This window comes from Mustela nivalis (assembly GCF_964662115.1).
Source record: "Mustela nivalis genome assembly, chromosome: 6".
Classification (NCBI taxonomy): Eukaryota; Metazoa; Chordata; class Mammalia; order Carnivora; family Mustelidae; genus Mustela; species Mustela nivalis.
Genome location: NC_139025.1, coordinates 37,905,573 through 37,915,752, shown reverse-complemented (window position 1 = coordinate 37,915,752; position 10,180 = coordinate 37,905,573). Strand labels below are relative to the sequence as shown.

General features: G+C 33.5%; 1 pseudogene across 1 annotated transcript; it reads left to right on the top strand.

The window, feature by feature from the left end:
* The first annotated feature begins 8,538 nt into the window (after positions 1-8,538).
* Positions 8,539-8,895, top strand: LOC309866576 (large ribosomal subunit protein P1 pseudogene; annotated as a pseudogene). Its single transcript has one exon. The product of its transcript is annotated as a large ribosomal subunit protein P1 pseudogene (transcript).
* Positions 8,896-10,180: the final 1,285 nt, after the last annotated feature.

The window sequence follows — 10,180 nt, the reverse complement described above, 5'->3', positions numbered from 1 at the left end:
AAATGGGCCAGTGTTCCTCAGTCTTTTTTTTTTTTTTTTTTTTAATTTTAGACCACCCTCCACATCCAGGCAATGCTTCTCTTCCAAGCTTTCACAGCACTTGGATCTCATTGACAATACATTTGTCAGACTAGGGGATCCTGTTCAGTATAGAAAGGCCATCTTCACACAAATCTGAGAGATAAATGCTTATTTCTCTTAGCATGTATCCCTTTTAATCTATTCACATTTTCTTCCCAGACCACGTTTTGAAGGAATGAGATTCAGAGATACTTTTCCCAATCGAGATTAGTGGCATGTCCTTCTTTTTGCCCTAAACTTACCTCAAGAAGTTTAAACAGGGACTTCCAACCCATTGTCCAAGCAGTTTTAAATTTTCTATTTCAAAATATAACTACAAAATTTATTTCTTTGGAAATAAAGTTTATATACAATAAAATGTCCGTGTCTTAAGTGTACAAATCTTGGAATTTTGAGGAATGCAGACACCTGGGTAACTCATACTCATGTCAAAATATAGAACATTTCCATTACCTCAGAAAATTTTTTCGTGGTTTCCCTTCTGATTTATCTTCACCAAAAGCATCTGCTTTTCTGATTTGTTTTGCTTGTCCTAGGGTTTCATATAAATGGAATCACACGATACACAGTCTTACTTTCTTTGGCTTACGTCTTTTGGCATAATGCTTATGAGATTCTCGTATGGTGTGTGTGTGTGTGTGTGCGTGCACGCGTGTGTGTTTTGTTATTGAGAAGTTGTCCATTGTTTGATTATACAAAAGTTTGATTATTTTACTGCTGATGAATATTTACATGGTTTCCAGTTTTTTATTGCTACTGTGAATAAAGTTGGCAGAATATTCTTGTACAAGTATCCATCCTGACATGTTTTATTTCTCTAGTAAAGACCTAGCAGTGAAATCGTTGGATCACGGGATAGGTATATATTTAACTTTGTAAGGAACTTTTAAACTGTCATATTCCTTTTAACTTTTGACTCTCCCACTAATAATGTATGAGAATTTCAGTAGTTGTCCAATTTTACCAAAGTTTGGTACTGACAGCCTTTTTGATTTTAGGCATTCCAGTGATTTAAATGGCATCTCCTTATTGTTTTGATATCTGATTCCTGAAAATGAATGGTGTTAAGTATGCTTGCATCTACACATTGGGCATTCACATATCATCTTTTGCAATGTGTCTATGCACATTATATGTTTTTAAAACTAGATTGTTGTCTATTCTTGAGCTATACAATTCTATATTTTGAATATAAATGTAATGCTATACAATTTATATTTTGAATATAAATCTTTTGTCAGATATATATTTTATGAATATTTGCCTGTTCATTTTCTTAAAGTTGTATTTTGATAAGAAGTCTTAATTATATCTTACGATTTTTTCTTTTATGGCTATTGCTTTCTGTGTCTGCTTTAGGTATGTTTGCCTAACCCCAGGTCACAAAGATATTCTCATGTTTTCATCAAGAAGCTATGTAATTTTAACTTTAATTTTAGTTTTAGTTTTAAAGAATTTCAATTTTATTTTTAGGTCTGTAATCTTTCTCAATTTTTTTTTAATATGTGAGACAGAGGAGTTGAAGTCCACTTTGTTTTTAAATATATATTAATTTCAAAACCCATTTGTTGAAAATGGTAGAATTTTTATTTATTTATTTTTTAAGATTTTATTCATCTATTTATTTGACAGACAGAGATCACAAGTAGGCAGAGAGGCAGGCAGGAAGAGAAGGAGAAACAGGCGCCCTGCTAAGCAGAGAGCCCAGTGATGCTGGGCTCGATCCCAGGACCCTGGGATCACGACCTGAGCCGAAGGCAGAGGCCCCAACCCACTGAGCCACCCAGGCACCCCAAAAATGGTAGAATTTTTATTGCATTGCTCCATTGGATTGCTTGATCACTGTATCAAAAATCAATTGTGACAACTGAAAAATAGGATGATACACTAACAAGGTGAGGAAGACTGAAGGGTAGAAATAAGAAAGTGAACAGCTTTGCCATTTGGGCAGTTGAGGAGCAACACAGTGGTAGGCTCCTCAGTTTTCTCATTGATCTCCTTATATCTCTAGAAAGCATGCTGCAGAAGCCTCCCATTCTGAAGCCAACAAGCACAGTAACTGAAAGAAAGAGAGAGAGGGGAAGGAAGGAAGAAGGGAAGGAAGGAAGAAAGGAAGGAAGGAAGGAAGGAAGGAAGGAAGGAAGGAAGGAAGGTAGTTAGGAACAAACTTCAATTAAAGGCTTTGCTCTAAGGCCAAGGGCCAACAAAGATGTGGCCCAACAAGAGTAAACCTATTTGCGATACCCACTCTATTCCAATCAGACACCAGTGGAACAACTTCATCTCCACCCACTGTGATTTCTGAATGTCCAAGTGGGAAACTGATCTTTCACCATATCCCTCAGCCCAACAGAAGCAGACAGCATTTGATTCCCGTGTCAGGTTGTGCTGGTGAAACAACAGAAGCTGATGTTCTATTCTTCCTGGCCTGAAAGAGGCTGGGTTCCAGCTCCCCAGCCCAGAGTAGTGTCAGGGAGGGGACCTTCCTCTGCCCTTCAAGGTCCTTCCAGCTGGATTGAGAATCAAATTAACATGATACAGATTAACAGGAGAAAACCACATTTTAGTAGCGTACATATGGAGAGTCCACACAGACACAAAAACCCAAAGCCAGTGAAGAAACATGAAGCTTATATGAGCTAAGGACAGGGAAGGATCTAAGGATGCAAAGGGGACAGAGGCCCTTAGATAGGTAGAAGGAGATGTTTTATAAAATGCAGCTTTGTTGAGGTATATGGAGAAAGAAAATTATAAGATCATCTTAAATATTTTGAGTATTTTGATCCAAGGCATGGTATACCTTATTCATACTTAGGTCTTACTGGAATTGTTTCATTAGTAATTTATAAAATTATGCATAGAAAATCTGAACTTAATTTGTTACATTTATACCCAAGTATTTTAATTTTAAGTACTATTATAAGTGAGACCATATTTTTCAAATTTTAGTTTCTAATTGTTCATTGCTAGTATGTAAAAATATGATATTTTTGTGTTGGCCTTGTGCTGTATAGCCTTCTTAGACTCATTTATTAACTCTAGTAACTTTTTGGCAGATTCCGTGGTCATTTTCTTTTTTTTTTTTTTTTTTAAAGATTTTATTTATCAGAGAGAGAGAGAGGGAGAGCAAGCACAGGCAGACAGAATGGCAGGCAGAGGCAGAGGGAGAAGCAGGCTCCCCGCTGAGCAAGGAGCAAGTCCCCGATGTGGGACTCAATTCCAGGACACTGGGATCATGACCTGAGCCGAAGGCAGCTGCTTAACCAACTGAGCCACCCAGGCGTCCCACGTGGTCATTTTCATTTAGACAATCTGTGATCTGGAATAGGACCAGTTAAATTTATTTCTGAGATCAGAAATGCCTTTTAGTTCTCTTCTTTACCTTATTGCTCTGGTTATGGCTTATAGTATAATGTTGAATAGGAATGGCAAAGGTAGATGGCTTGCCTTATTCACAACACCAGGTGAACACATTCAGTTTCCAACCATTAATTGATATTTGAGGTAGGTTTTTGTGGATGTTGTTTATCAGATTAAGGATATGCCCTCCTCTTCCTACGTGATGTGTTTTTATGATGAATGGATCTTGAATTTTGTCAGATTCTTTGCCTGCATCAACTGATAGGATTATATGCTTTTTTTTTCATTATGTTAATATGGTGGATTACATAGACTGATTTCCAGTATTCCATTCCTGGCATAAACATCACTTGGTTATGTTGTACTGTTTTTTCTATATGTTGTTAGTTTAGGTTTGCTAGTATATTAATGAAGATTTCTGTGTTTGAGTTGAAGAGAAATATTTTGTCGATATTACGATGTTTTCAAAGAATTATCTTTGAGTTTCATTGATCTTCTGTATTTTTTTCTGTTTTCAGTTTTATTGATTAATTATGATTTTTATTTTCCTTTTTCCATCTAGAGTTATTTTGTGTTTTTTTTTTAGTTCTTGAGGTGGAAAATACAGATCATTCGAGATCTTCTTTACTTATAAAACCACTTAAAAGTATAAATTTACCTCTAATCACTGCCTTAGTTACGTTCCACAAACTTTTATTTATTGGGACTTTTCATTTTCATTCAGTTCCAGATATTTTCTAATTTTCTTTTTGACACCCTTTTTGATCCATGTGCTATTTATAAGTGTGTTGTTTAATTTCCAAGTGTTTGGAGATTTTGTTTCTTTTTGTTATTGAGTCCTTGATGAAATCCATGTGGTCAGAGAATATAATTTATATGATTTCAATGATTTTAATTTGGTAATGTTTTAGGATATGGTAGTTCTTTTTTAAGATATAGTTTTGATATAAGATGCAACCTATTTTGGTAAATGATCTACAGGATTTGAAAATACTTGTATTCTGTTGTTGGATGGTAGTGCTTTCAAAACGTATATTAGATGTTTACTGGTATTGATTTTGGTATATACTTATTAACTTTGTATTGGTTACTGAGAAAGGGGTTTTGACGTCTCCAACTATAAGTGTGTGTTGGTTCATCTTACCTTTCAGTTCTATGAGCTTTTGCACCATCTAGTTTGAAATTCTACTGGTATGTATTATAAGCAAACAGATTTAGGATTGGTGTGTCTTCTTGCTGACATGACCTTCTGATTATATGCAATTTCCCTCTTTACCCCTGGTCATTTTACTTGATCTGATACGAATTTTTTTCCTCAGAATATATCCACTCCAGTTTTGTATTGATTAGTGTATATATGGATATATAGTATATATAAAGATATAATATCTTTTTATATTCTTTTACTTAAAAAAACTTTATAGTGATAAAATATACATACCATTTACATTTTAACCAATTTTAAGTATACAATTTACTAGTATTAAGTACATTCACAATGTTGTGCAGCAGTCACTACCACATCATTCCAAACAGGGTCTCTGTACCCATAAGACATTAATTCCCCATTCTTCCATCCCCACAACCCCTGGTGCATATTTTACTTTCTAAGAATTTGCTTATTTTTGGTACTTCACATATATGGAATTATATAATATTTGTCCTTTTGTGTCTGACTTATTTCACTTAGAAAAGTGTTTTCAAGTCTCATCCAAGTGTAGCATGTATCAGAATTTCATTCCTTTAAGGGCTGAATGGTATTCCATTATTTGTATATACCAATTTTGTTTATTCATCTGTTGTGGACATTTAGGTTGTTACCAATCTGTTGGCTATTGTGAACAATGCTGCTCTGTACTTTGGTATACAGGTATTTATTTAAATAATGCTTTTAGATATATAGTGAGAAGTAGAATTGCTGTATCATACAATAGTTTTATGTTCAGCTTTATAATAAACCACCAAACTGTATTACATAGTGGCCATGTCATCCTATATTCCCTCAAGCAATGCACGTGTTCCAATTTCTCCAACATGCTCACCAACACTTGTTATTTTCTTATTTTTTAATAATATTCTAATGAATGTGAAGAAGTGGTATCTCATTGTGATTTTAACTTTGATTTACCTAATGGCTAGTGATGTTGAGATAGTTTCCTATGTTCACTGGCCATTTGCATATATTCTTTAGAGAGATGTCTGTTCAAGTGCTTTATGCATTTTAAGAATTATCTCTAAAAAATTGTATTTTAGTGGTTGCTGAGTTATAGTAGTTCTTTATGTATTCTGGATATTAATCCCTTACCAGATATATGTTTTGCAAATATTTTCTCCCATTCTGAGGGTTGCCTTTTTACTTTCTTGATAGTGTCTTTTACTGAAAAAAAGTCTAAAATGTCAAGTAAGCCCAATTTATTTTTCCTTTTGTTGCCTATACTTTGGTGTTATATTCATGTCATTGACAAATCAACTGTCATGAATCTTTTTTCTGTAAAATTATAGTTTTAGTTCTTACATTGAGACCTGTTATCTATTTTGAATTAATTTTGGTATCTGGTGTAAGGGTCCAATTTCATTCTTTTGCATTTGGAGGTCCAGTTTTTCCAGCATTACTTATTGAAAGGACTATCCTTTCTTTATTAATGATCTTGGTGCTCTTGTCAAAAATAACTAACCATATATGTGATAATTTACTTCTCAACTCCATTTGATTCCATTTTTCTATATATCTATTCCCATGCTAGTGCCACACTTTTAATTATTGTAGGTTTGTAATAAAATCTGAAGTCAAAAAGTGTGCTCTTCCAACTTTATTCTTTTTTTTCAAATTATTTTGAAAGTCCATATGAATTCAAAGATAGATTTTTCTGTTTATTCAAAATCATTGTTGAGATTTTTATAGAGATTACATTAAATCTATAGATGGTTTTGGGTAGTATTGTCTTTTTTTTTTTTTTTTTTTTTTTTTTTTAGTATTGTCATCTACCGATATAAAATCTTCTAGTCCATGAATGTGGGATGTCTTTTCGTATATTTATGTGTCCTTTAATGTTTTACAGGAATGTTTTATAGTTTACAGTGTGTAAGTCTTTTCTATCCTGATTGCATTTTTTCTTAAGTACTTTATTATTTTTAATACTCTTCTAATTGGAATTATTTTCTTAATTTCCTCTTCAGATTTCTCATCATTAGTGTATAGAAATGCAGCTAATTTTTGCATGTTGATTTTATAACTTACAGTTTTTGTGAATGTCTTTGATAGCTAACATTTTTATGGAATATTTAGGGGTTTTATATATAAAATTTTGTCATCTGTGAACAGAAATCATTTTACTTCTTCCTTTCCAGTTTGGACTTTTTTTGTTTGTTTACTTCTCTAAATGTTCTGGCTAGAACTTACAATAGAAGTTGAATTGGAGGTAAACCATATTTGACACTAATGATAATGATAAAATGATATATGTCAGGCAGTAAGCTAAGTCATATTCATGTTCCTATTTATATAGTGAAAAAAATAGGTATTATCATCCCTATTTTAGAGAAAAGGAGAATGAAACGGAAACTAAATAAGTTGCACGAGACCACATATCTAGAATATGAGAGACCTGTAGTTTGAATCAGATGTGTGTGACTTCAAAAACTACATGATGTCCTATATACTTTGCCTTTATGTCAATTACACAAGCATTTCCATTCATATATTTTCCAAATTTATATATTTTTCATTTGCTCTGATTTATTTTATATATATGTTTATATATATACATATATACAATATATGTATTCTTCATTTGCTCTGATTCATTTCAAAGGAAGGAGATTTACCTAACCAAAATTTACATTTTGTGGTTATTTGAAGTTTTAAATATTTGCTGTGTGTAATAAGACTGAATGCTAAAATCTTTAATTAGAGTAGATGAATACTCTATTCTTTCAAAACTGTGATAAAATCAATCAGGAGTAGTCATGGGTAACTTTTGGAGTTTGCATCATAAATGACAAATCAGTTACATAGCAAATACAAAAGATTCTTTAGGCTCAACTTGTATTTTATCTGAATTACTAATTAAAACCAGACAGAGTGCCTATATTTGCGTGATGATCCATGAAAAATGAAAATAAGTAATTTTGTATTTGTCTTTAAGAGAAAATACACCATTATAAGAAAAAGCATAGGACAGCATCCTTCCTGGCTTATACCAAAAATGATCCTATATATATGAAAGACCTATAATGGCACAAGATGTACAGAGCACTGGTTTGGCAAGAAGATCAATCCTGTACTCTGGTGTATGACTGTGACTCAAATGTCCTTATCCTTTCCATAGTTTTATACTCAATCTTTTACTTAACATTCTTTTCTTTCCTAAAATACTTGCTTCCTTGTTCAGCACTTTTCCAAAAGTCCCAGGAAGTTGGCAGCAGCAAAAAGCTCACTTCTGGAAGAATTATTAACTAGTTCAGGAGTTAGCTGATCAAAAAAACAATAGCAGGAATGACAGTCTTGCTTATAATGAGGCTTTTTAAAAATTCAAGGAAATGAACAGTTCTAATCTGCTAGATTTGGTGTAAATTTCTGATTATCATATATACCTATTTCTGATTATTATGGATAGTGTGTGCTTCCCTGCATACCCTATATAGAAACAAACCATACATTTAGAAGGCTCTTTGTTAAGCACTAGGTGATATAAATTTGTATAAGATTTGGAAACTTCCAACTATGATTTAAGAGTAGATGAAACATAATAAAAGTAGCTTTGTGACATAAGAGCTATTTGACTAATTCAGAATTCTGTAGAAAGAAAAAATTATAATAAGTACTTTTGTCCTGTGTTGTGATATAGCTACACAATAACAGAATAAAGAAAGTTGAAACTAAAGTCATTGAAGAGAATTTTTAAAAAATGGCACAAAAACAAATAAATAACCTAGAGAATTAAGAAAGTCAAATTTAAAATGGAGACAGACTTCTCTCAACTGCTGCTAAAGTACTTCTTGGTCCTTCTAAGGAAGCTAAGGCCACGTTGGGTTGAGGCCCTTACTTCTTCCTCTACAGCATCCAATGCCAGTACCAGCCTGACACCTGCCTGTACAATGGCCTCCATCTTAGAGCTTACCTGCATTTATTTGACCTTCATCCTGCACGATGATGAGGTGATTCAGGTCAGGGGAAATAAGCTGAATGCCCTCATTAAATCACCTAGTGTAAATGTTGACCCTTTCTGTTTGAGCTTGTCTGAGAAGTCGCTAGCCAATATCAACATCAGGATCTTCATATGGAATGTTGGGGCTAGTGGGTCTACCTTGTTAGCTGGTGCTGCCCCAGCAGGAGGTCCTGTTCCCTCGATCACTGCTGCCCCAGCTAAGAAGGAAGTGGAAGCAAAGAAAGAAGAATCTGAGAAATCTGATGATGACATGGGCTTTGGTATTTTTACCACACTTCTTCTGTGACCTGTTCAGTAAAAAGCTGAACTCTTGGGGAGAGGGGAGTAGCAGTGGTAGAAACAGAATTCACAAGAGACATAAAAAGAAAATAGGTTCTTTGTATAAGAAGAAAATTACCTGGCAATGAATGAGTAGGAAATATTAGAATAGCATCTAACATTGAAAATATGGGAGTTTAAATACTATAATAGGGTCATGGGTAGGATTTTTTATCTTTTGAGCAAAAATAAATAATGTGAAACTTTCAGAAAGAACATCATACATCCACATCCTTTTCATCAGATCCATGTTGAAAAGGGATTTGCAAATTCAGACTATGAGATGGAAAAGAGACAAAATTGTAAACCAAAAACTTGTCACAACCCACGACATGACTGGTAATAGATAGTGGTAGCATAAGCTCTACCAATATAAATAATAGTGAATGCTGTGTTACTGAAAACATTCAAGCATAACTTAAGTGACTATATGTCACTACATTTCAGGGTGTCACAGAGAGAAAGAAATTAGAATAAGTAAATGACTTTTAAGCTTTATTTTAAACCCAAGATATTATTTTTCTATAATGGTAGTCTTCTTTGTTTATATTGTTTTACCTGATTCTATTTCCCTAGTTATAAAATATTTGTCTTTGTTGTAAATATCAATTGAAAAATCTATCACTGTGCCTGAATTTACTACTACATGTTATTTACTGTAGTGAAAATTATGACTAAGGAAATACAAAGAGTGAAAAACATCCTCTCAAGAGATAACATCTCATGAAATATGCAGCTTGTGTCAAAATTTCATGCCATTATAATTTTTTTCTTATTACAGAATTAAAATATATTCTTTGTAGAAATTAAGAATTCAAATGAAATATAAATCATACTGTGAGCTAAGGAAGGAAAGCATTTTTTAAAAACTCTTCTCCCTTCCTCCCCTTTCATTTTTTGAACAGAGGATTAATGTTATAAGCTATATGGTCTGGAATTATGCTAGGGCATATTTTTTAGTGGCTAGAATCACTGTATTTTTAAAAGTTAAACACACCTTCTGTCATGTGAGGACATAGTGAGAAGACAGGCATTTGGGGAGCCAGGAAGTAGGCCCTCACCAGATACCAAATCTGCCAGCACCTTGATCTTGGACTTCCTAGCCTCAGGAGCTGTGAGTGAATGACAAGATAGAAAAACTTGCCTCAGAAAAGAGAACAAGAGGAAGTACTGAGTGCCAGGGACTAATTCAGTATGGATATAAATAACATGTCAGAATTAGAGTTCAGAATAATGATTGTAAAGATACTAGC